The sequence below is a fragment of the Erythrolamprus reginae genome, chromosome 3 (assembly GCF_031021105.1).
Source record: "Erythrolamprus reginae isolate rEryReg1 chromosome 3, rEryReg1.hap1, whole genome shotgun sequence".
NCBI lineage: Eukaryota > Metazoa > Chordata > Lepidosauria > Squamata > Dipsadidae > Erythrolamprus > Erythrolamprus reginae.
The window spans coordinates 241112121-241134165 of record NC_091952.1 but is presented as its reverse complement, the minus strand read 5'-3'; the positions used below and the strand labels follow the sequence as shown (position 1 = coordinate 241134165).

The following is a 22045-nucleotide window of genomic DNA, read 5'->3' as shown; positions in this document are numbered from 1 at the left end:
CCCTTAGACTATCTACTGTTGACCTCTCCCGATTCCTAAGAGGTCAGTAAGGGGCGTGCATAAGTGCATAAGAGTGCCTTCCGTCCCCTGTCCTAATGTTTCTCTTTTACTAGTATCATGTATATAAATATTATATCTTTGTATACCACCAATACATACGTGACAAAACAAGCAAAAAAATAAATAAAAATAAAATAAATTCATAACCAGAACAAGGAGTGGTATCGAAAGGGCATACATACTCTTGTTCCTCACTGGAGGAAGGCCATAGAATGGGATGAAGATTACATGGAAAAATAGGGAGTGTAGAAGAAACATCATTCTTTCTTGTGTGTAAGTTTCATTGTGTTCAATAAATAATTGTGCTTTTTAAAAAATATTTTATTGATTTTTATAATATAAAAGAATACACACAACACAAAACAGTGCATAATGAAATGTGCTCCCGCCACCCAACAACATTCATTCAGTCCCTCCACCAATTCAATAAATAATTGTTGAAGAAAAAAAATGTGGTGCATTACTTTCTGGGTGACCCTCATAACTGAAGAACATGGCTTGAAGATACATTTGGGTGCAAATTCTGTCCACTCTTGAATGTGTTTCTGAGTATCCAAGTCACTTAGGGATGAGCCAAGAAGGTTCTCCTATAATTTGCCAGTTCTCTGTGCTACTCCTTCTTTGCGCCCATTCACAAATTTGGATGAAAACTCTCCTCCAATTTTTTTTTCTTCAAAAATTTTCCAGGAAAACCTGGAAACATATACTCCATCTTTTTTCCGAGAATTCTCCCAGGAAGCTTGGCACAGCCTAATGAAATTGGAAGAGTCAAAGGTTGCTCAACCACCGTCCGTACATGTCCGCGGACAATTCTCCATTGTCAAAATGAATCGAAGTTTACAAAAGGCAGGTCCTAACAAATCGCCAAGGTACATCCCAGGCTTGTTATGACAACCGATATATCTTTCAGGGTTGACCTGGGATTTTTCTCATGGCTCTTCTGTAATCGGCATCTCCTAGCTAAGACGCTGCTGGCTTTTCAAACATCTGTTTTCAGCGGAGTTGAATGATACCCATGCTACAACGACAACAGAATAACACAATCAGTTTCCAAGGGTGGAGGAGGGGAGGGGAGGGGGAAGGAAAGTTGCAAAGAGTTGTTCAACGCAACGGGAGCCAAGGAGCGTTGGCTGAAATTCAAGGCAAATGAGGCTCAAGGATTGTTTTCCAAACTTGATATTTGTAAAAAAAAATGTATATCTTTCATATTGGCAGGGAAATACACCACAAGGGACATATTACGTACTTAAGAGTTCTTCTGTTTATGTGCTAGTGTCTGTCATCAGTATGGGTGGAGCAGAAGGGCAGAAGAGGGGAGGAACCTACATATTGGGGAACTCCCGTTGTGTTTCTTCTACTCTTGAATCTGTTTCAACTCTGTCCCAAGTTGCAGTCTGTTTTCTTTGCCTCCTTCAATGAAATCCAACTCAACTCCCCCAGATCCAAGTCAACCTGGCCTGGCTTTCTCATGTTACCCTGTGACAACAGCAGCGCCATTTGGCCAATCTCAAAGTACAATCATTGATGTCCTTCCCCGTTAGAAATTTAATTCAGCTGGAACCCTTGCAGACAAATAGGCTTATGAACCTGTGCAAAGTGCTGTAAAAAATGTGGAGTAACTAAGGAGCAGAAGGTCCTCTTTAAAGAAATGTTTGTATTGTAGTTGACTTGGATGCAGAAAAATATTGAAATTAACATTTAAAAACAGTTAAAACGAATAATCATTTTGAAAGTGTATAAGTACCAGAAATTAGATGGTAGAAACCAGGAATGGGCAGCCAAATTTTTTACTACCACATGGTGGGTGTGGCTGATTGAGAATTCGCCTAGCTACCCAGTCTGAGGCAGGGGGACAACCCAGGAAGGAGAGTGCGGGAAACGCGAAGCAAATTGTCACCCCAGAGAGCGACACTGGTGAGGTTGTAAGTTGAGGACTTAACAGTTCACTTGAACAATGATGATTATTCAAGCCACTCCCACCTGGTCACATGGCCGGCAAGCCACTCCTACCCAGTCACATGACCATCAAGCCATACCCACAAAATAAGCCACACCCACAGTGTGGGAGTAAAAATTTTGGCTGCCCATTACTGGGTGGTAGGATAAGGTGCTTGACACTGAGGTCCTCTCCAGAGCAAGCCTGCCATCAATTCTCACGCTGCTGATGAAAGCCCAGACATGCTGGGTAGGCCATATTGCTAGGATGCCAGACCATCACATCCCTAAACAGCTCCTTTATGGTGAGCCGTCTAAAGGAAAGTGATCACATGGGGGACAAAGGAAGCTATACAAAGACACATTGAAAGCCCCTCGATATCAACACCACTTCCTGGGAAACCCTGGCACAAGATCAACCAACATTGTGCCTGCTGATCCACCAAGGCTGCCGGACATCTGAGGCCACGAGAACATTCATAGCAGCAGAGAAGCGATTACTCCACAAAGCCAGCATTGCAAATGGAAATGCTGTGACAATGGTGCCCACATATGCTTGCCCAACATGTGGCGGAACACAACCCATTAGATGTCAAGGTCCTCCTCAAACATGATGGACATCATCAACACAGGCTTATATTCAGATAGTTTCAGATAATGTTTTAGTTTTAGATAATGTTCGACTTCTTTTATCGCTTTGTATCTATTTATATTATATTTTTATCATTGTTGTGAGCAGCCCTGAGTCCTTCGGGATTTGAGCGGCATAGAAGTTGAATAAATAAATAAATTTGCCCATGTTCGCCTGGTGCACCAGTTGCAGCCCTACCTGGACCGGGAGTCTCTGCTCAAAGTCATTCATGCCCAAATCACCTCGAGGTTCGACTACTGTAATGCTCTCTACATGGGGCTACCTTTGAAGAGTGTTTGGAAACTTCAGATCATGCAGAATGCAGCTGCGAGAGCAATCATGGGCGTCCCAGGTATGCCCATGTCACACCAACACTTTGCAGTCTGCATTGGTTGCCGATCAGTTTCCGGTTACAATTCAAAATATTGATTATGACCTATAAAGCCCTTCACGGCATTGGACCAGAATATCTCCAGGACCGCCTTCTGCCGCATGAATCCCAGTGACCAGTTAGGTCCCACAGAGTTGGCCTTTTCCAGGTCCCATTGACTAAACAATGTCATCTGGTGGGACCCAGGGGAAGAACCTTCTCTGTGGCAGCCCCGACCCTCTGGAACCAGCTCCTCCCAGAGATTAGGATTGCCCCCACCCTCCTTGCCTTTTGAAAGCTTATGCAGACCTACCTCTGCCGTCAGGCATGGGGGAATTGAGATATCTCCCCCTGGCCTATATAATTTATGCATGGTATATTTGTGTGTGTGTGTGGCTTTCTAAATAAGGGGTTTTTAGAGACTTTTTAATATTAGATTTGTGATACATTGTTTTTTATTATTGTTGTGAGCCGCCCTGAATCTGCGGAGAGGGGCGGCATACAAATCTAATAAATAAATAAAATAAAATAAATAAAATAAATAAATAAATAAATAAAAATAAATAAAAATAAATAAATAAAAATAAATAAATAAAAATAAATAAAAATAAATAGAAATAAATAAAAAGATAAATAAATAAATAAACAAACAAATACATGCATAAATAAATAAATACATACATAAAAAAAAAATTAAATAGATAAATTCTAGTCCTATTTATCAATCAGTTTAATTGTTGGAGTTGGATGAAATTGTTGGATAAAATTGTTTTCTCAATAGATAACAAAATTTTATACCTACATATTGTTAGGCATTGAAGTGATATTTTTTGATTCTTACAGTCTAAATAATGTTATTGTTCACTAGCTTAAATGTCGGAGGGATGAAGTTATGACTCTTTAAATGAAAAAAGAAACCTAACTAGTTGCGGCGGTGGTGGGAAGCTCCGCCCACCCACCCTAGACACCTTTTTTTTTTTTTAAAAATTTTTATTTATTGATTTTTAACAATTTAAATCACACAACATAAAACAGTGCATAGTGAGATGTGAATTGTGCCCATCACCCCGACATACACACATTCCCCACCACCAAATTGGGGGTATTTCTTTTTTAATCCACTTAACCCAAGAGCAATATATCTGTCTACATATTATAGAGTGATTCTAGTTTATTTCTTGTAGCTTGGTCTCGGATTCTGCTCGTCATATATCGTCTTACCTTGTCCCACCGTCCCATCAGCTGTCCCAAATCAGTTTCATTATCCAAATTTATCCTTTTTTCCATAATTTCAAATTGAATATGATCCACCATGTACCTATACCAATTTTGCATTGTCCATTTTGTCGCATCCTTCCAACCCAAAACTATTACTGCCTGAGCACTTTCTATTGCTGCTTTTTTTATTTCTCTAAATTCTCCCATCGCATTGCTTTTTACTAGTACTGCCATTTCCTTAGTGATTGTCCATTGTATATTTAACATTCCATTAATATCCTCTTTCACTTTTTGCCAAAATTCCTGCACTATTGGGCATTCCCAAAACATATGCATAAACACTCCTTTATCTTGACAACCATGCCAACAATTCCCCCTAACATTCTGCTGAAAATGTGCAAATTGAACGGGAGTAAAATACCACTTATGTAATATTTTCCTTCTCATTTCCCTAATTCTTGTATTTTTAATTTTCCTTATATCTTCTACTATATTTTCCATTTCTTGTACCTCTACTAATATCTCATTTTGCCACCATTTAGTCAATCCATCAATCGTGTCCCCATCTGACTGCACTAGCAGTTTGTATATATTAGTTGCTTGCGCCTTTATCCCCTCACTTTTTTCTCTTATTATTTTCTCTAACCCTGTCTCCTCCCGCCATAATACTTCTTTATTCTCCCTTTCATTTAGATATTTACATATTGCATTTATTTGTAGCCACCTTCCCTTACCTAACCACCATTCTATGCGATTTCTACTTGGCCTGCCGTCCTTCTCGTATAACTGTTCTATCTTAGTTATCCCTCTTCCCTTCAACTCTCCTATAACCCTATTTAAGTTAGTTTCGTTTTCTCTATTTATTACATAAAGCGATGACAGTTTAGATTTATATGATCCTATTTTCCCTTGCCATTTTTTCCAAATTTCCATAGTCCCTTTCATTGGGCCTATTAATTTCCCTATATCTTTCCTATTCCACTTCCTAAAAATCAATTCTCTATTATTCATCCCGTTTATCTGTTTTTCCAATTTCGCCCATTTATTTTCACTTAATTGCAACTCCATTAACCTTTCCATTTGAAAGGCTTCCCTATACAGCTCCAAACATGGAACACCCCATCCCCCCTCTTTTTCATTCGCAATTAACCACTTTTTTCTTATTCTTGGTCTCTTATCTTCTTCAATCCAATAATTTAATTTTTTGTCCCACTCTTTAACCTTACATACCGATAACCCCCCCGACAGCACCTGAAATAGGTACATCATCTTGGGAGCTATCATCATTTTTAAAGCTCTTATTTTAGAGAGTCTCCTTAGCTTTTTATCTTTCCAGCTCCTCATCTGTTTCAACATTTTCCTCCATGTTATTCTATAATTAATCTCTTCCATTTTCCCTGGGTTTTTTAATAACCAAATTCCCAAATATTTTATTTTTTTAAGTCCTAATTTCAACCCTGATTCTTTCCTAATTTCTATCTGTTCTCTCGGATCTGTATTTAAACACATAATCTCTGATTTTTCCATATTAACCGACAGTCCCGATTCCTGCTTAAACTCTTGTAAAATATTTATTATACCTTTAATCATCTCCATCGGGGTCTGGGTCAATATAATTGCATCATCTGCAAATAAATTTATTTTCATTTCTAATTTCCCTATTCTATATCCTGCCCAAGTGTTATCTTGTCTTATCTTATTAGCTAAGATCTCTATTGCTATTACGAATAATTTTGGAGACAGAGGGCATCCCTGCTTGGTGCCATTTAATATTTTAATACTCTGCGTTCTTTGTCCATTCACTCTTATATATGCTTCATTTCCTTTATAGATCTCTTTTATAGTTTCACAAAATTTTTCCCCCATATTTAATTTGTTACATAATTTATATAAATAACTATGGTTAACTTTATCGAACGCTTTATAAACATCTAATTTCAAAATTCCCAATTTCCTTTTAGTAACGGTAGCATGGTGCATCACATTCATTACATTTCTAATTGGTTCACTTATTTTCCTTCCCTTCACGAATCCATATTGATCCTCTTCAATTATTTTTGGTAAAATATTTTCTAGTCTATTTGCCAGTATTTTCATAAATATTTTATAATCCTGATTTGCCAAACTGATCGGACGGTAAGACCCAGGCTCCCTTAAATCTCGACCCATCTTCGGAATGGTAACAATTTCTGAAAGCTTCCATGTCTGCGGGATATCACGATTTGACAATATATTATTAAACAATTTCCCCAAATGCGGAAGCAAAACATTCACATAAGTTTTATAAAATTCCCCTGTAAACCCATCTGGGCCCGGTGCTTTGGCTTGTTTTAACCCTTTAATTACTCTAGCAATTTCATCTTGTGTGATTTCTGCATTCAAAATTTGTTTGTCTTCTTCACTTACTATTTTCCCAACCTTGAGGACTTCTATCTTCACTTGCTCCTCTTTATACAAATCTTCATAATATTTCCTCATTATCTCCTCTAACTGGTCATTACCAAATCTAACCACTCCACTGGTGTCCCTCAATGCTAAAATACATGATTTTTCTTTCCTCTTCTTCAGATATCTCGCCATTTGCTGCATTGATCTTGTCCCCCAACTCTGTATTTTTTGTCGCATCGCCATTCTCATCTTATTCCATTTAATCTCATCATACACCATCAACTGTTTCTTTTTCAATTTCAGTAAACTATTCCAATCTCTACTTTTCGTCATTCTTAACTGCTCTTGTATCAAATCTATTTCCCTTATCTTCCTTTCCCTCTCTCTACCCCACCTCTTCCTAATATCTGCTTCCATACATATACATTGTCCCCTCATGAAGGCCTTACATGCATCCCATACAGTTGATTGTTTAATACCTCCCACATCATTAATTCTAAAATATTCTGATAACTCTGTTTGCAATTTCTCTTTATCTTGTTCCCTAGCAGTTACAACTGCATTATATCTCCAAATTTTTTGATTTCGTTCCTGACCTATTTCCAATTCTGCCAATAGTGGGGCATGATCTGATATCCATATACTTTTAATGTCTACTTTTTTAACTTGTATATTACCTCCCCTATTCATTAATATGTAGTCTATGCAGCTAAATGTGTGATGTCTTGCCGAGTAATATGTAGCTCTATTTAAAATATCTGCATGTAAATCCACCATATTAAGTCTATTTAAATGTAACATCCTGCTATTTGCATTCCCATTTGTTAATTGCATATTAAAATCTCCTGCCAAAAAAGTTGAGCCCTCCTTAAAATTGTCTAACTTCTTCTTAGTATTTATTATAAATTGTTTTGTTTTCCCATTTGGGGCATAAATTGCTGCTAATGTCAACTTCTTTTGATTTATTTTCCCTTTAACAAATATCCACCTTCCTTCTCTGTCTTTCTGAATTCCCACCTCTTCAAAATTAACCCTCTGATGAATCAGAATCGCTGTGCCTCGACTATTTTGCGTTCCTCTTGACTCAAACACCCATTTCCAATTTCTATCATTAATCAAGTTGTCCCTTCCTCCCCTTCTTTTATGTGTTTCTGTCAAAATCATAATATCCACCTTATATTGCTTAGCCATCCTTAATATCCTAAAACGTTTCAAATCCGATCCCAAACCATTCACATTTAAAACCATTATCTTACACTCCGTCATAATATACCAAAAACACCCTTTTCCCCTCTTGTTTTGCCCTTGGTTTGTATTTTTCCCTTTTCTTTACCCCTATTACCCCCCCCCAACGTGCCTCCCCCTGTGCTCCCCCCACTGAGAGGGGAGAAGACAAGAAAAAACCTTGCCCATACCTGAGGCACATTTTCTGGATTGCGTTCCCACTCAAACTAGCTCCTCTTTCAACCCTTTTTAATTTTATAAAAGAGAAAATTTCTCCCTCCCTCCTTTCTCCTTTAAATAATTCCTTCTTTAATTTCTTCTTTAATTTTAAATTCTTAAACCCCCTTTTTTTTTCCCCCTTAGACTTCCCCCACTGAATAACCGATATACAGGAATCCCAAGGCATCTCCAAGAAAAATAATAATAATAACAACATTAATAGTAATTGTAATAGTAATAATTCTTTTCCTTTGCCTTTCCCCCCCCCCCCACAACAAGACAAGGGACCAAACACCATCACTTTCTGGCTCTCTTCTCCCGCTGAGCCCGTGTTCTTCTCTGCTCCTTTCTGATGGCCTCCACCTGCCCGCTTAACTCCTTCAGCTGCTCTTCCCTTCGTCTTTCCTCCTCATCTGGGGTACTCCGACCGTCAAAAGCCTCTTCTCCTTCATATGCTAGTGCTCCAGTTTCATCAAACTTAATCCCCAGTTGATCCAGCAAAGTCTTTCCCTCCTCCAATGAGCGTGCTCTGTACATTTTATTGTCCTGGAACACCAAGATGGCCACTGGATAGACCCAGCTAAATCTGGTTCCACTTTGATATAGCCGGCTTGCAATTGGTTTCAACACAGCTCTCGCTCTCAGGGTTTCCCAGGAAAGATCCCTCAGAACCCTTATCTCATTTCCGTCTTGTTTAAGGCTCGTAGAAGTCTTCAAAGTTTTATAAATCATCTCTGCTTTTTTTTCACTAAGGAAAGCGATGATCACATCTCTCTGTCTGCCGTTTCTCCTGGGGGCTGCCCAATGAACACGCAACAGCTCCTCCACGCTGACCTCCACACCTGTCTGTTTATTTAACCAAGCCAAGACAGCTTCTGTTAGCTTAAATTCAGAGGGCAAATCCATTCTGAACCCTCGTAAACGCAAATTCCTCCTTCTCTGTCTGTCCTCCAAATTTGCGATTCTGTCATTTATTTGTCTTATTTTTCCATCGTAATCCATCACTTGTTTCTCCACTTTCAGTATCTTTTCAGCAGAAGAATCTCCTTCCTTTTTAATTTGTTTAACTTCTAACTCCATCTGTTCCATTTTATTCTCAACTTTGTTGAATCTCTTTTCAAACCCGCTACAGATCTCCAGCAGCTTATCTAACTTCTGCTCAATATTCGTCAGACTAGAGAGGTCTTTCCCTCCCTCCGCCATTTTAAGATTTATTGTACTCACTTATCACTTCCTTGTTACAGCGAAAGCACCTCCGTCTTTGCTTGAAATGATAAATCTTCAAACTCACTTTGATGCCGACAGATTCTTGTTTCTTCCTATATTTTTCTAAGGAAGATTTATAGTCTTTTTAAGAGGGAGAAAACTCTTTACATTTTATCTTTGTTCGGAGCCAGAGGTGAAATGCCTAGAAAGCAATTCGGCACATGCGCAATCACCCACCCTAGACACCTCTGCGCATGCGCAGAAGCGTTGCACGCACGAACCATCGGTGAACTAATTTAGAACCCACCATGCATGTTAAACAGCCTCATAAAAAACCCCTTCCTCCTCTAAGTTGGTTTGAAGCTAGCCATGAAAAAGAGAGAACGATTGACACTGAATTAAAATCATCACTTTTGCTGCATCGTTTGTTCTGAACATCCAAAGGAGAAAGTAGGGGAGAAAAATGGGGGAAAATTGTTAGGGGAAAAAATAAAATCATTGGAAGACCTAAAATATGGGAAGCTGGCACTCTGCCAAACAGCTGCAAAGGAAAGCTCAATTTGAATACTTAAACCTCCCACTGCTCCTCCTCCTCCTTCTCATCTGATGTTTCCTCACAGAACAGAAACCCACACACTCTGTGGGAGGAGATAATAATTGCAGCAAAGGGAAAGCAGTAGATAGTGGAAAGGTTAAACGTCTCCCAACTGCTGGTTGCTTGCTCAAACCATGTGTGTCTCAACCGCTTTGCGAGTCCAAATGTGCAGAGTTGGCTTTCAATGGGGGACACAATCTGAAGTTAGTTGGGGTTAAGATCAAAAGCAACATGAGAAAATATTATTTTACTGAAAGAGTAGTAGATCCTTGGAACAAACTTCCAGCAGACGTGGTAGATAAATCCACAGTAACTGAATTTAAACATGCCTGGGATAAACATATATCCATCCTAAGATAAAATACAGAAAATAGTATAAGGGCAGACTAGATGGACCATGAGGTCTTTTTCTGCCGTCAGACTTCTATGTTTCTATGTTTCTAATGGACTATTCTCCCTCTGAAGTTCTATCCATCATCTGGATCTTGTATTGGGAAGTCCTGGCTTGGAGAAAAGAGCTTGTGCAGAAGGATAGAATAGAATAGCAGAGTTGAAAGGGACCTTGGAGGTCTTCTAGTTCATATATAAGACAGGGTCTTATTTTCGGGAAAACAAGGTAAGCTGGTTGTCAGTTAGCATTCCTGTTGACTGTCAAGAGAACCATTTCCCAGGCTTCAATCATTTCCCCAGCTGTTTTTGTATCTGCAAGGCCAACAATATAATAGTAATAGTAATAGTAATAGTAATAATATTAATAATCAGAATTGAAAAATCAACAGACAATCCAAAGTGCAGACTCTGTAAAGAAACAGATGAAACAATCGATCACATACTCAGCTGCTGCAAAAAGATTGCACAGACTGACTACAAGCATAGACATGATATTGTGGCACAGATGATCCACTGGAACTTGTGCCGGAACTACCATTTACCAGTGGCAAAGAACTGGTGGGATCATAAGCCCGAAAAAGTGGTCAAAAATGAGCAAGCAAAACTACTGTGGGACTTCTGACTTCAGACTGACCGAATTCTGAAGCATAACACACCAGACATCCTGATTGTGGAGAGAAAGAAAGTATGAATCATTGCGACATCGCAATCCCAGGAGACAGCAGAATTGAGGAGAAGCAGCTAGAGGAATTAGTGAAATACGAAGATCTAAAAATCGAGCTGCAACGATTCTGGCATAAGCCAGTGAAAGTGGTCCCAGTGGTACTTGGCACGCTGGGCGCAGTGCCAAAGGATCTCAGCAAACATTTGAAAACCATCGGAATTGACAAAATCTCCATCTGTCAATTGCAAAAGGCCGCTTTACTGGGATCGGCAAACATAATTCGCTGCTACATCACGCAGTCCTGGGTGCTTGGGAAGCGCCCGACTGGTGATGAAATACGAAATCCAGCAAAGTGATCTTGTTTGCTGTGTTGTATTGACATCATCATCATCATCATCATCATTATCATCATCATCATCATCATCACAATCACAACAGTTACAACAACAACAATATCAACAGAGTTGGAAGAGATCTTGGAGCTCTTCTAGTCCAGCCCATGCTTAGGCAGGAAACCCTACACTACTTCAGACAGATGGTTATCCAACATCTTAAAAACTTCTAGTATTGTAGTATTTACAACTTCTGGAGGCAAGCTGTTCCACTGGTTAATTGTTCTGTCAGGAAATTTTATCTTAGTTTTAAGTTACTTCTCTCCTTGTTTAGCTTCCACTCATTGATCCTTGTTCTACCCGCAGGTGCTTTGGAGACTAGCTTGACTCCCTCTTTTTTGTGGCAACCCCTGAGATATTAGAACACTGCTATCATGTTTCCCCTAGTCCTTCTTTTCATTAAACTAGCCATGCCCAGTTCCTGCAACTGTTCTTCATATGTTTTTGCCTCCAGTCTCCTAATCATCTTTGTTGCTCATCTCTGTACTCTTTCTAGAGTCTCAGCATCCTTTTTGCATTGTGGTGACCAAAGCTGAATGCAGTATTTCAAGTGTAGCCTTAGCAAGGCCTTATAAAGTAGTATTAACACTTCACGTGATCTTTATTCTATCTCTCTGTTAATGCAGCCTAGAACTGTGTTGACTTTTTTGGCAGCTGCTACACACTTCTGGCTCATATTTAAATGGTTGTCCACTAGGACTTCAAGATCCCTCTCACAGTTACTACTGTTGAACAATGTACCAAATATATTGTACCTGTGCATTTGGTTTTCTTGCCTAAATGTAGAACTTTACTTTTTCACCATTTAATTTCATTTTGTTAGAAAGCGCCCAATGTCCAAGTTTGTCAAGATCCTTCTGTATTTTGCACCTATCTTCTGGAGTGTTGGCTATTCCTGGCAGTTGGGTGTCATCTGCAAATTTGATGAGTTCCCATCTATCCCCTCGTCCAAGTCATTGATGAAGATGTTGAAAAGTACTGGGCTTAAAACAGAGCTTTGGGGTCCTCCACTGCATACAACTCTCCATGTAGATGCAATTCTATTGAGCACTACACGTTGAGTGTGGCTGGTTAGCCAGTTTTGAATCCATCTGGTGGAATTGCTGTCCATCCAGTGATGGGCTACCAAAATTTTTACTACCACGCTGTGGGTGTGGCTTATGCACTTTGTTTCAACATCTTTCAGTGCAAATTGGGTACTCTGGGGTGGAGCTCCAAATTTTGCTACCGGAACTGCGTTCCTGGCCATTCCCGTAGGAGCCCATCACTGTGTCCATCCCACATTTTTCTACTTTATATGGTAGTAGCTTATGGTCTACTTTGTCAAATGCCTTACTGATGTCCAAGTAAACCACATTGATAGCATTCCCCTTAGTAACTGCTAAATTGAATGTAAGCTGCTTAAAACCCACCTCTGCCACCAGGCATGGGGGAATTGAGATACTCTTTCCCCCTAGGCATTTACAATTTTATGCATGGTATGTCTGTATGTATGTTTGGTTTTTATAATAATGGGTTTTTAACTGTTTTTAGTATTGGATTATTATTATATGCTGTTTTATTACTGTTGTTAGCCGCCCCGAGTCTGCGGAGAGGGGCGGCATACAAATCCAATAAATAAATAAATAAATAAATAAAATAGCTCAAAGCATGCATTCTGGTAGAGAGAGGTTCCCTGAGGATTGGCTCCACAACTCAGAGGACTAAACCTCTGGTCCCAGGGACAAACCCAAATTGGATCTTGCAACACCATCCTGGGACATATATACTGCTCAAAAAAAAATAAAGGGAACATTCAAAGAACACACCCTAGATCTGAACGAAGGAAATATTCTCATTGAATGCTTTGTTCTGTACAAAGTTGAATGTGCACAACATGTGAAATTGACTGTCAATCAGTGTTGCTTCCTAAGTGGATAGTTTGATTTCACTGAAGTTTGATTTACTTGGAGTTATATTCTGTTGTTTAATTGTTCCCTTTATTTATTTATTTTTTTGAGCAGTGTATATTCGACTTCATTCATAATAATTGTCACGTCCATCAATGGTAGAGAAGTGAAAATCATGAACTTGCCTTGCTTCCCTTGTATAGTGTAAAGCCATTTATGGTAGAAATCACCAACATATTTGCAATAGCAAACCTACTGAGTATCATGAAAGGAACTTATTTCCTGACTCTAACGCCAAAATTTCATTGAGTAATTTTGAGGTCTGGTATTAGGAAACACACTTTTTATCTCCACCAGAACTGGGCAGGCTACAGCCCTCCATATGTTGCTATGACTATCCCATCAGTTCCAGTATAGAGAGTCACTAGGGAGGAATGTTAGGGATTATTTATGTCTAGAGAAGCAGAAGTTTGCTCCTCCTGATCTGTTTCCCACATTGTACTTGCACACGGCAGTAGCTAAATGAGCTTCTGGGTTCAGAAACTAAGAAGAGTCAACATTGCTTAGTGCCCATTTGGGAGGACTAGATACCCTTGTGGACTATCCAGGTAGCTGAAAGAGTAGTGCAGTGACCTAAAGGTAGAACCTTCGCAATTAGAAGGCTATGAGTTGGATCCTAGGTAGAGACAGATATTTCTCTCTCTGGGTAGAATAGAATAGAATAGAATAGAATAGAATAGAATTTTGTTGGGCAGGTGTGATTGGACACATAAGGAATTTGTCTTTGGTGCAGATGCTCTCTGTGTACATATGAAAAAAATACTAAAACAACATGTAAACCCAGTAAATAACGACATGAATCATAATACCAAATTGAAACGATAAAATATAAACATCGATCGACACAAATTTTGAACTACAAAGAAACTGAATGAATAAATTTATAAATCGCTGATAAATGATGGCACTAGCAACTACGTCAACTACATATGGATAAAACTTCAGGAAAATCTATACCACCTATATGCTTAAACCACAGGCTGCAAAACATAGAAGCCCCAGCTCTAACGCTGGCCCCCCACACTCTTCTTACTACTCTTTTCTTACTCTGTTTTTCTATTCGTCCTCCTCTTGTATTTCTTTCCCTTCTTTCTAAATCCCTTTCCCTTTCTTTCCCTCTCCTTCCCCAATCACGCATGCTATATAAGTACACTATAATTGCTAGAATGTACATTATATATATTCCCTTTATTTTTCTGTACCCTGTTTTTAATGTATATAACCAATAAACATATTTTTTTTAAAAAATAAAGTTATAAAGAATCATAAGGTACAACACTTATTGATAGTTCAGGTATATATAAGCAATCAAATCATATTTATGTATGTATGTATGTGTGTGTGTGTGTGTGTGTATGTGTGTATGTATGTATGTATGTATGTATGTATGCATTTATTTATTTATTTGTTTATTTGTTTATTTGTTTATTTGTTTATTTGTTTGTTTGTTTATTTATTTATTTATTTATTTATTTATTTATTTATTTATTTATTTATTTATTTATTTATTTATTTATTTATTTATTTATTTATTTATTTATTTATTTATTTATTTATTTATTTATTATGTGAAGTGTTAATTCCACTTTATAAGGCTTGGTATGGCCACACTTGGCCACTGAAGCTGACTGTAGATCTGTAGGTCAGCAGTTCAAATCTCATCACCGGCTCAAGGTTGACTCAGCCTTCCATCCTTCCGAGGTGGGTAAAATGAGGACCCGGATTGTGGGGGCAATAGGCTGGCTCTGTTAAGAAGTGCTATTGCTAACATGTTGTAAGCCGCCCTGAGTCTAAGGAGAAGGGCGGCATAAAAATTGAATAAATAAATAAACACGTTCAGGTTTGGTCACCACGATGCAAAAAGGATATTGAGACTCTAGAAAAAGTGCAGAGAAGAGCGACAAAGATGATTAGGGGACTGGAGGCTAAAACATATGGAGAACGGTTGCAAGAACTGGGCATGGCTAGTTTAATAAAAAGAAGGACCAGAGGGGACATGATAGCAGTGTTGTGGTATCTCAGGGGTTGCCACGAAGAAGAAGGAGTCAAACTATTCTCCAAAGCACCTGAGGGTTGAACAAGAAGCAATGGGTGGAAGCTGAACAAGGAGAGAAGCAACTTAGAATTAAGGAGAAATGTCCTGACAGTTAGAACAATTAATCAGTGGAACAGCTTGCCTCCAGAAGTTGTGAATGCTCTAACACTGGGAGTTTTTAAGAAGGTGTTGGATAACTCTCTGTCTGAAGTAGTTTAGGGTTTCCTGCCTAAGGTGTGTCTTATACTCGGGGGCGTCTTATACTGTGAAAAATACAGCAGATTAGACCCTTTCACCTTTCTTTCACCCAAGTTACCTTTAGCCAGTTTTTTATTGATTGATTGATTTTGTCCAATACACAATGAGGGTTTTAGTGGGTATACACATAGTAAAATACATGATGAAGGTTATAGAAGATATACTCATAGTAAAATATATTTAAGAAAGAATAGAAGAAAAGTCATAGGAATAGAACATATCAATGAAAGAATAGAAGAAGAGATATAGGAATAGAAGAAAGGTATAGGAGATATAGGAAAGCAATAGGACAGGGGACGGAAGGCACTCTAGTGCACTTGTACTCGCCCCTTACTGACCTCTTAGGAACCTGGAGAGGTCAATCGTGGATAGTCTAAAGGAGAAATGTTGGGGGTTAGGGGTTGACACTATGGAGTCCGGTAGTGAGTTCCACGCTTCGACAACTCGGTTACTGAAGTCATATTTTTTACAGTCAAGTTTGGAGCGGTTAATATTAAGTTTAAGTCTGTTGTGTGCTCTTGTGTTGTTGTGGTTGAAGCTGAAGTAGTCACGACAGGCAGGACGTTGCAGCATATGATCTTGTGGGCAATACTTAGATCTTGTTTAAGGCGTCTTAGTTCTAGGCTTTCTAGGCCCAGGGTTGAAAGTCTAGTCTCGTAGGGTTTTCTAAAGGTTTTATGCTTCTGCTATTTTCCCATGTCTTACTCCCATTCCTTCTTCTGCCAAATGTCATGGCTTAGGCTGAAAAAAAGAGACAAGGATATTTGTCAGATGAGATGTAAAAAGAAGTGCAGGAAGGCTCATTTCCTAGTAACATGATCTCCCCTTGACATGCAGCGAAAAAGGTTTTCATTTTTAAAACAGGAAAAGACAGGCCTGCTTAGTCACACATAGAAACCCACGTGCCAGAGGCCACATGGAATCTAGCAGGATTCACAATGCAAATTCCTGTATTGTAGGAGCCAAATCCTGACTTTCCACAAGGCTTATTCCACTCTCCTTCGTTTCTGCGTCACCTTTCCGGAGATTGGGGCATGTAGAAATGTTTCCTGCTTTTCTGAATTGGATTTCTACCGGGGCAGCCAAGGAGCATCAAAGGAATGGAACAGTACATCATGAAAATGGTAGGATGACTTGCTTAGATCCCAAGCCACATTTCTGCAAAAGACAGGCACAAACCACAAATGCACAGCTGGCCTTCACTGGAAACTTCGTCCTTAGAAGCTCTTGGCCTCAATGCATTCCAGGACATTTTCCATTTGTCAAAAGATGCTCATTAAACCCTCCATAGGAGCCATAGCTTCTTCTATGGCAATATTCCACTGCTAACCAGAGCATACAAAACATTTGCTAGACCAATTCTTGAATATAGCTCACCTGTCTGGAACCCGTGCTGCATTTTGGACATTAATACAATCGAGAGAGTTCAGAAATATTTCACAAGAATAGTCCTCCACTCCTCTTCAGAACCAGACTTGAAATTTTGGACTTAGATAGCTTAGAGCTCTGTTGCCTTCATTATGATCTAAATGTAGTTCATAAAATCATATGCCACAATGTCCTACCTGTCAATGAATATGTTCTGTCAGGCTCTCTGGTAGAATCCTTCCCAAAAATGCACAGGTACAAATTTCAGACACACACACGTTTGAAAATTCAAAACAATGTTCTTTATAATGAAAATTCACTTAAACCAAGCCCTCTTTTGGGATAGCAAAGAGCACTCGTCTCCAAACAAACTGGTAATTTGTACAAGTCCCTTATCAGTTCTGTGATACTTAGCTTGCAGCTGTGAGGCAATTCACAGTCCTTCTTTCACAAAGTAAAACACACTTTGCTCTGGTTTAGTTTCAAAGCGGGGAAAAATCAGCACACAAAAAGTCAAAGTCAGTAAAGCAGTCACGAAACACAACAATCAGATAATCCTCCACAATGGCCAAACCCACAGGCTGCTATTTATAGCAGCCTCACTAATTACCACAGCACCACCCAACCACAAGTGGCCTCATTTTCTTTGATAATAATCTCTCGGTTGTTGTTGCCTATGCATCGCTTTCCGCATGCGTGGCTGTATCATTAACTCTTGTTCTGAATCCAAGGAGGAGCTAGATAATTGATCTCCTTCTGAGCTGTCTGCCACACTCTCCTCCTCCCTGTCACTCATGTCTTCTTGGTCAGAGGAGCCTTCATTAGCAGATTCCACCGGGGGCAAAACAGGCCTGCAGCATGTGGATGTCTCCCCCACATCCACAGTCCTTGGGGCAGGAGCAGAGCCAGAGCTAACCACAACAGAATACTTCATATTCAACTGCAATAATACACGAGCACGCAATAAATTCAAACTCAAAATAAACCGCTCAAAATTCAATTGCAGAAAATACAACTTCAGCAACAGAGTGATCAGTGCCTGGAATTCACTACATGACTCTGTGGTTTCTTCCCCAAACCCCAAAAGCTTTAACCTCAGATTAAGGGAGACTAGGCTAGCGCTATTCTGGCCTAAATTATATATATATAATTTATTTATTTGTCAAAAACATGTACAAGTTTGTAGGTATTTTCTATCGAGTCAGCATACCCAAAGGTCCCTTTTGCCTTTTCAGCCCCACTCTAGAGACCATCCAGACACCAAACCATGTTTTTTCAAACTTGTAAAGAACTGATATAGATCTACTTCAAGCTTTTTAGCTTTTGTCAGTCAGCCATAACCTTCTAGGATTCGAACCTGGGCTGATTTTGCCTTGCTAGGCAGTGGCTTAGAGAAAAGATTCAGGAACCGGGCATGGCTAGTTTAATGAAAAGAAGGACCAGGGGAGACATGATAGCAATGTCCCAATGTCTCAGGGGTTCCCACAAAGGAGAAAGAGTCAACCTATTCTCCAAAGTATCTGAGGGTAAAAGCAATGAGTGGAAACTAAACAAGGAGAGAAGTAACTTTATTATTATTATTATTATTATTATTATTATTATTATTATTATTTGGATTTGTATGCCGCCCCGAGTCTGCGGAGAGGGGCGGCATACAAATCCAATTAATAACAACAGTGGTAAAACAACATGAACAATCCAATTAATAAAAACAACTAAAAAACCCTTATTATAAAAAACCAAACATACACACAAACAAACATACCATGCATAACTTGTAGTAGCCTAGGGGGAAAGGATAACTTAACTCCCCCATGCCTGGCGACAAAGGTGGGTCTTAAGTAATTTGCGAAAGACAAGGAGGGCGGGTAGAACTAAGGAGAAATTTCCTGGCAGAACAATTATACAGTGGAACAGCTTGCCTTCAGAAGTTGCGAATGCTCCAACACTGGAAGTTTTTACGCAGATGTTGGATACCATCTGTCTGAAGTAGTTGTAGGATTTCCTGCCTAAGGTTCAACTAGAAGACCTCCAAGGTCCCTTCCAACTCTGTTGTAATTATTATAAATTATTTTAAATGCAAATGGATGGAAGAGCAAATATTCTAGTTTTCTCATTCAACAGCTATGTGAACTATCAAAAGATTTTGATTATTTGAGACAAAGCCATCTGCTTTTTGATCCCAGATCTATTGAAATCCCCTTGCTTATTTTCTTGGGTTGAATATAGGGAGTCATTGTTTTGACTTTTGAAGGCAATAGTTAGCCTGTTCTTGCTGAAATTGTCACATCATTTAAAAGTTCTACTTAGGACAGCTTCTGATTTACAGGAGAGGCCACAATGAGGATATTGGAATAACATGAGAAACCACTGTTTTCACTTACAACAGAAGAATCAAAGCTTTTCAGGTTTTAGTAATGGGGTAAGTTTAGGATAGACTGGGATTTGTTCATTGAATTTCAGGACTCCCCAACCTTCATATAGTTTTGAAACTCACCCTTGATAGATTGATATGGTCAATTTTTAACCACCTGTCTAAGAAATTTACTACTGTGGGTACAGTACAGTACAATTTGCATGTTGCATAATTATCACTGTTCCAGCTTTCAAAGTTGAGAATTTCTAAACAGATGCAGGAAGCACAATGTTTGCAAAAGTACAATGTTGGTATGCATGTATGCATTCATGTATAAATGTATGTCTGCATGTATGTAAACTCCCTTTCTCCTCCTTTCATGTTTTATGTGGTCCAATTGCCTCTTGACTTCTAAATCCTTTTTTTCCACCTCGCTTATGAGCAAATATCCAAATAATCCTTTATTGGCATTAATGGACAAGAAGGATTTCACCATATCATTGCAGCTGGTTTGAAGAGCATTCAGCTACTTAACTACTTAATTACTTACTGTATTTAAGAAACAAGTATATGACCACTTCCAAAGACATCCATTCATATGTGTATATTCATTATTTCTTCTTCTTCTTCTTCTTCTTCTTCTTCTTCTTCTTCTTCTTCTTCTTCTTCTTTTATCATCATCATCATTGTCATACGTAGCTTCTTTGTCATCATCATTGTCATACGTAGCTTCTGCTCAGGCAATCTCACTCTACTCACAAGAGCCTACAAAACTTTTGCCAGACCCATCTTAGACTACTGCTCATCTGTCTCGAACCCATACCACATCTCAGACATCAACACCCTTGAAAATGTCTGAAGATATTTAACCAGAAGAGCCCTTCACTCCTCCACTCGAAACAGAATATCCTACGAAAATAGACTTACAATCCTAGGCATAGAAAACCTAGAACTACGGCGTCTAAAACATGATCTGAGTATTGCCCACAAGATCATATGCTGCAATGTCCTACCAGTCAATCACTACTTCAGCTTCAACTGCAACAACACAAGAGCACACAACAAATTCAAACTCAATACGAACTGTGCCAAACTTGACTGTAAAAAATATGATTTCAACAATCGAGTTATCGAAGCGTGAAACTCATTACCGGACTCAATTGTGTCAACCTCTAACCCCCAACACTTCTCCCTCAGACTCTCCACGATTGACATCTCCAGATTCCTAAGAGGCCAGTAAGGGGCGTACATAAGTGCACTGGTGTGCCTTTCGTCCCCTGTCCAATTGTCTTTCCTTTCTTTCACCTATGTTATATATTCTCTTCCTGTCATATTTTGTCTCCTCTAAGCCCACTTTCACTCTTTTTATATTATCACATGTCTATTTTCTTCCTATGTACTTGTGTATTGGACAAATGAAAGGCCAGGCGAAATATCGCCTGGACGAAAATTGCCGATGGCGGGAACCAACTCGGCTCCCCCATCAGCTGGGGGGCGTTCCCCGCGATAGCGTGGGAACGCCCCTGAGCAATCAGCGGCCGCTCGGGCATTCTGGGAAAGCCGAGGGGCGGGGCATGTGCCCTTTATCAGGGCTTGCTTGCCCTCCCCTGGCTTCCCTTGCCGACGAGCTCGCCGCAAAACGGACCAGCAAGCCTTTTCTCCCGCTAGGAAGAAGCTGAGGACGATGCCTTTTCGGAACCCCTGGGATCGCTAAGGATCGCCAGGGGCAGCTCAGGTTTACTTTGCTTGGGGAAAGGGGAAAGGTGGTCGGATGGCTTACGGGGGCCGGTGGCTCCGCCCCCCCCCACCTTGTGTGGGTGGCGGCGGGGCGCGCGGAGGCTTCGCCTGCTTGCCTGCTGGGATCGTGGTTCGGACGGCCCTGTTGGCGATGGTCACAGAGCTTTCACCAGGGCGAGTGCTGGGGAGGGAGCGGCAGCAGCACCTTCCCCCACGTGGTTTGTGTTGCGAGTGCAGGGGTCTCGGGCGGGCCGCACACAGGGTGGCGCCGGGGTGTGTGCCACGTGGCTTGCACGCACACCGTTCCCAGCATGGCAGGTTGCGCCGAGCTTTGCTTTTGTAGGGGGGGGGGGGCGGGGCAAGGCCTGACTTCAACATGCCGGCGCCCTTCCCTCCCCCCTTCACTTGAGGCATCTCAATTAGACACCGATCTGCAAAAGTGGTGGGTTGCTTCCATTCATTCCGGTTCAGCAAACTGGTAATGGCCGTGATGTTGTATGAAAGGAGAGATTAGCACTCCCCTGGATAAGGATGGAAGAGGCCCTTGTTGTCTTTGCAACACGCGTAGGGTTAAGGCTCTACCACTTACTTCATGGCATTACTTCACACACACACACACACACAAAGAAATCATCTAAAATAAACATTCTTTGTTTGTTTGTTTATATTACATTACATTCTATATATTGCCCATCTCACTGGGGCAACTCTGGGCAAGTCATGATTTGTCTTCAGACTATTTACTTCATTAGGGAGATTATTTGATGAGGTATGGAATAAACTATCATTTGTTTGGTGCTATTTTAGATGGTCAGTCATAACAAGTATGCCATAAAATTATTATTAAAATGATTTAATAGATTTAAGTCAGTAGACTTGAATCGATTGAGCTTAAAATGAATGAATCAAAATGATCTAATTTTTTAAGTCAGTATACTTGAGTGGATTGAGAAATTAACTGATTTAATTTATTTAAACTGTATATTTGAAGGGGTTTAGCATAAACTGATTGATAAAATGATTTATTTATTATGTCAGTATAGTAAAATT

General features: G+C 39.8%; 1 non-coding gene across 1 annotated transcript; it reads left to right on the top strand.

Moving 5' to 3' along the window:
* Positions 1 to 21485: 21485 nt before the first annotated feature.
* LOC139166110 (U6atac minor spliceosomal RNA) lies at positions 21486 to 21608 on the top strand. Its single transcript, XR_011558909.1, has one exon. It is a non-coding gene; the product is annotated as a U6atac minor spliceosomal RNA (small nuclear RNA).
* Positions 21609 to 22045: the final 437 nt, after the last annotated feature.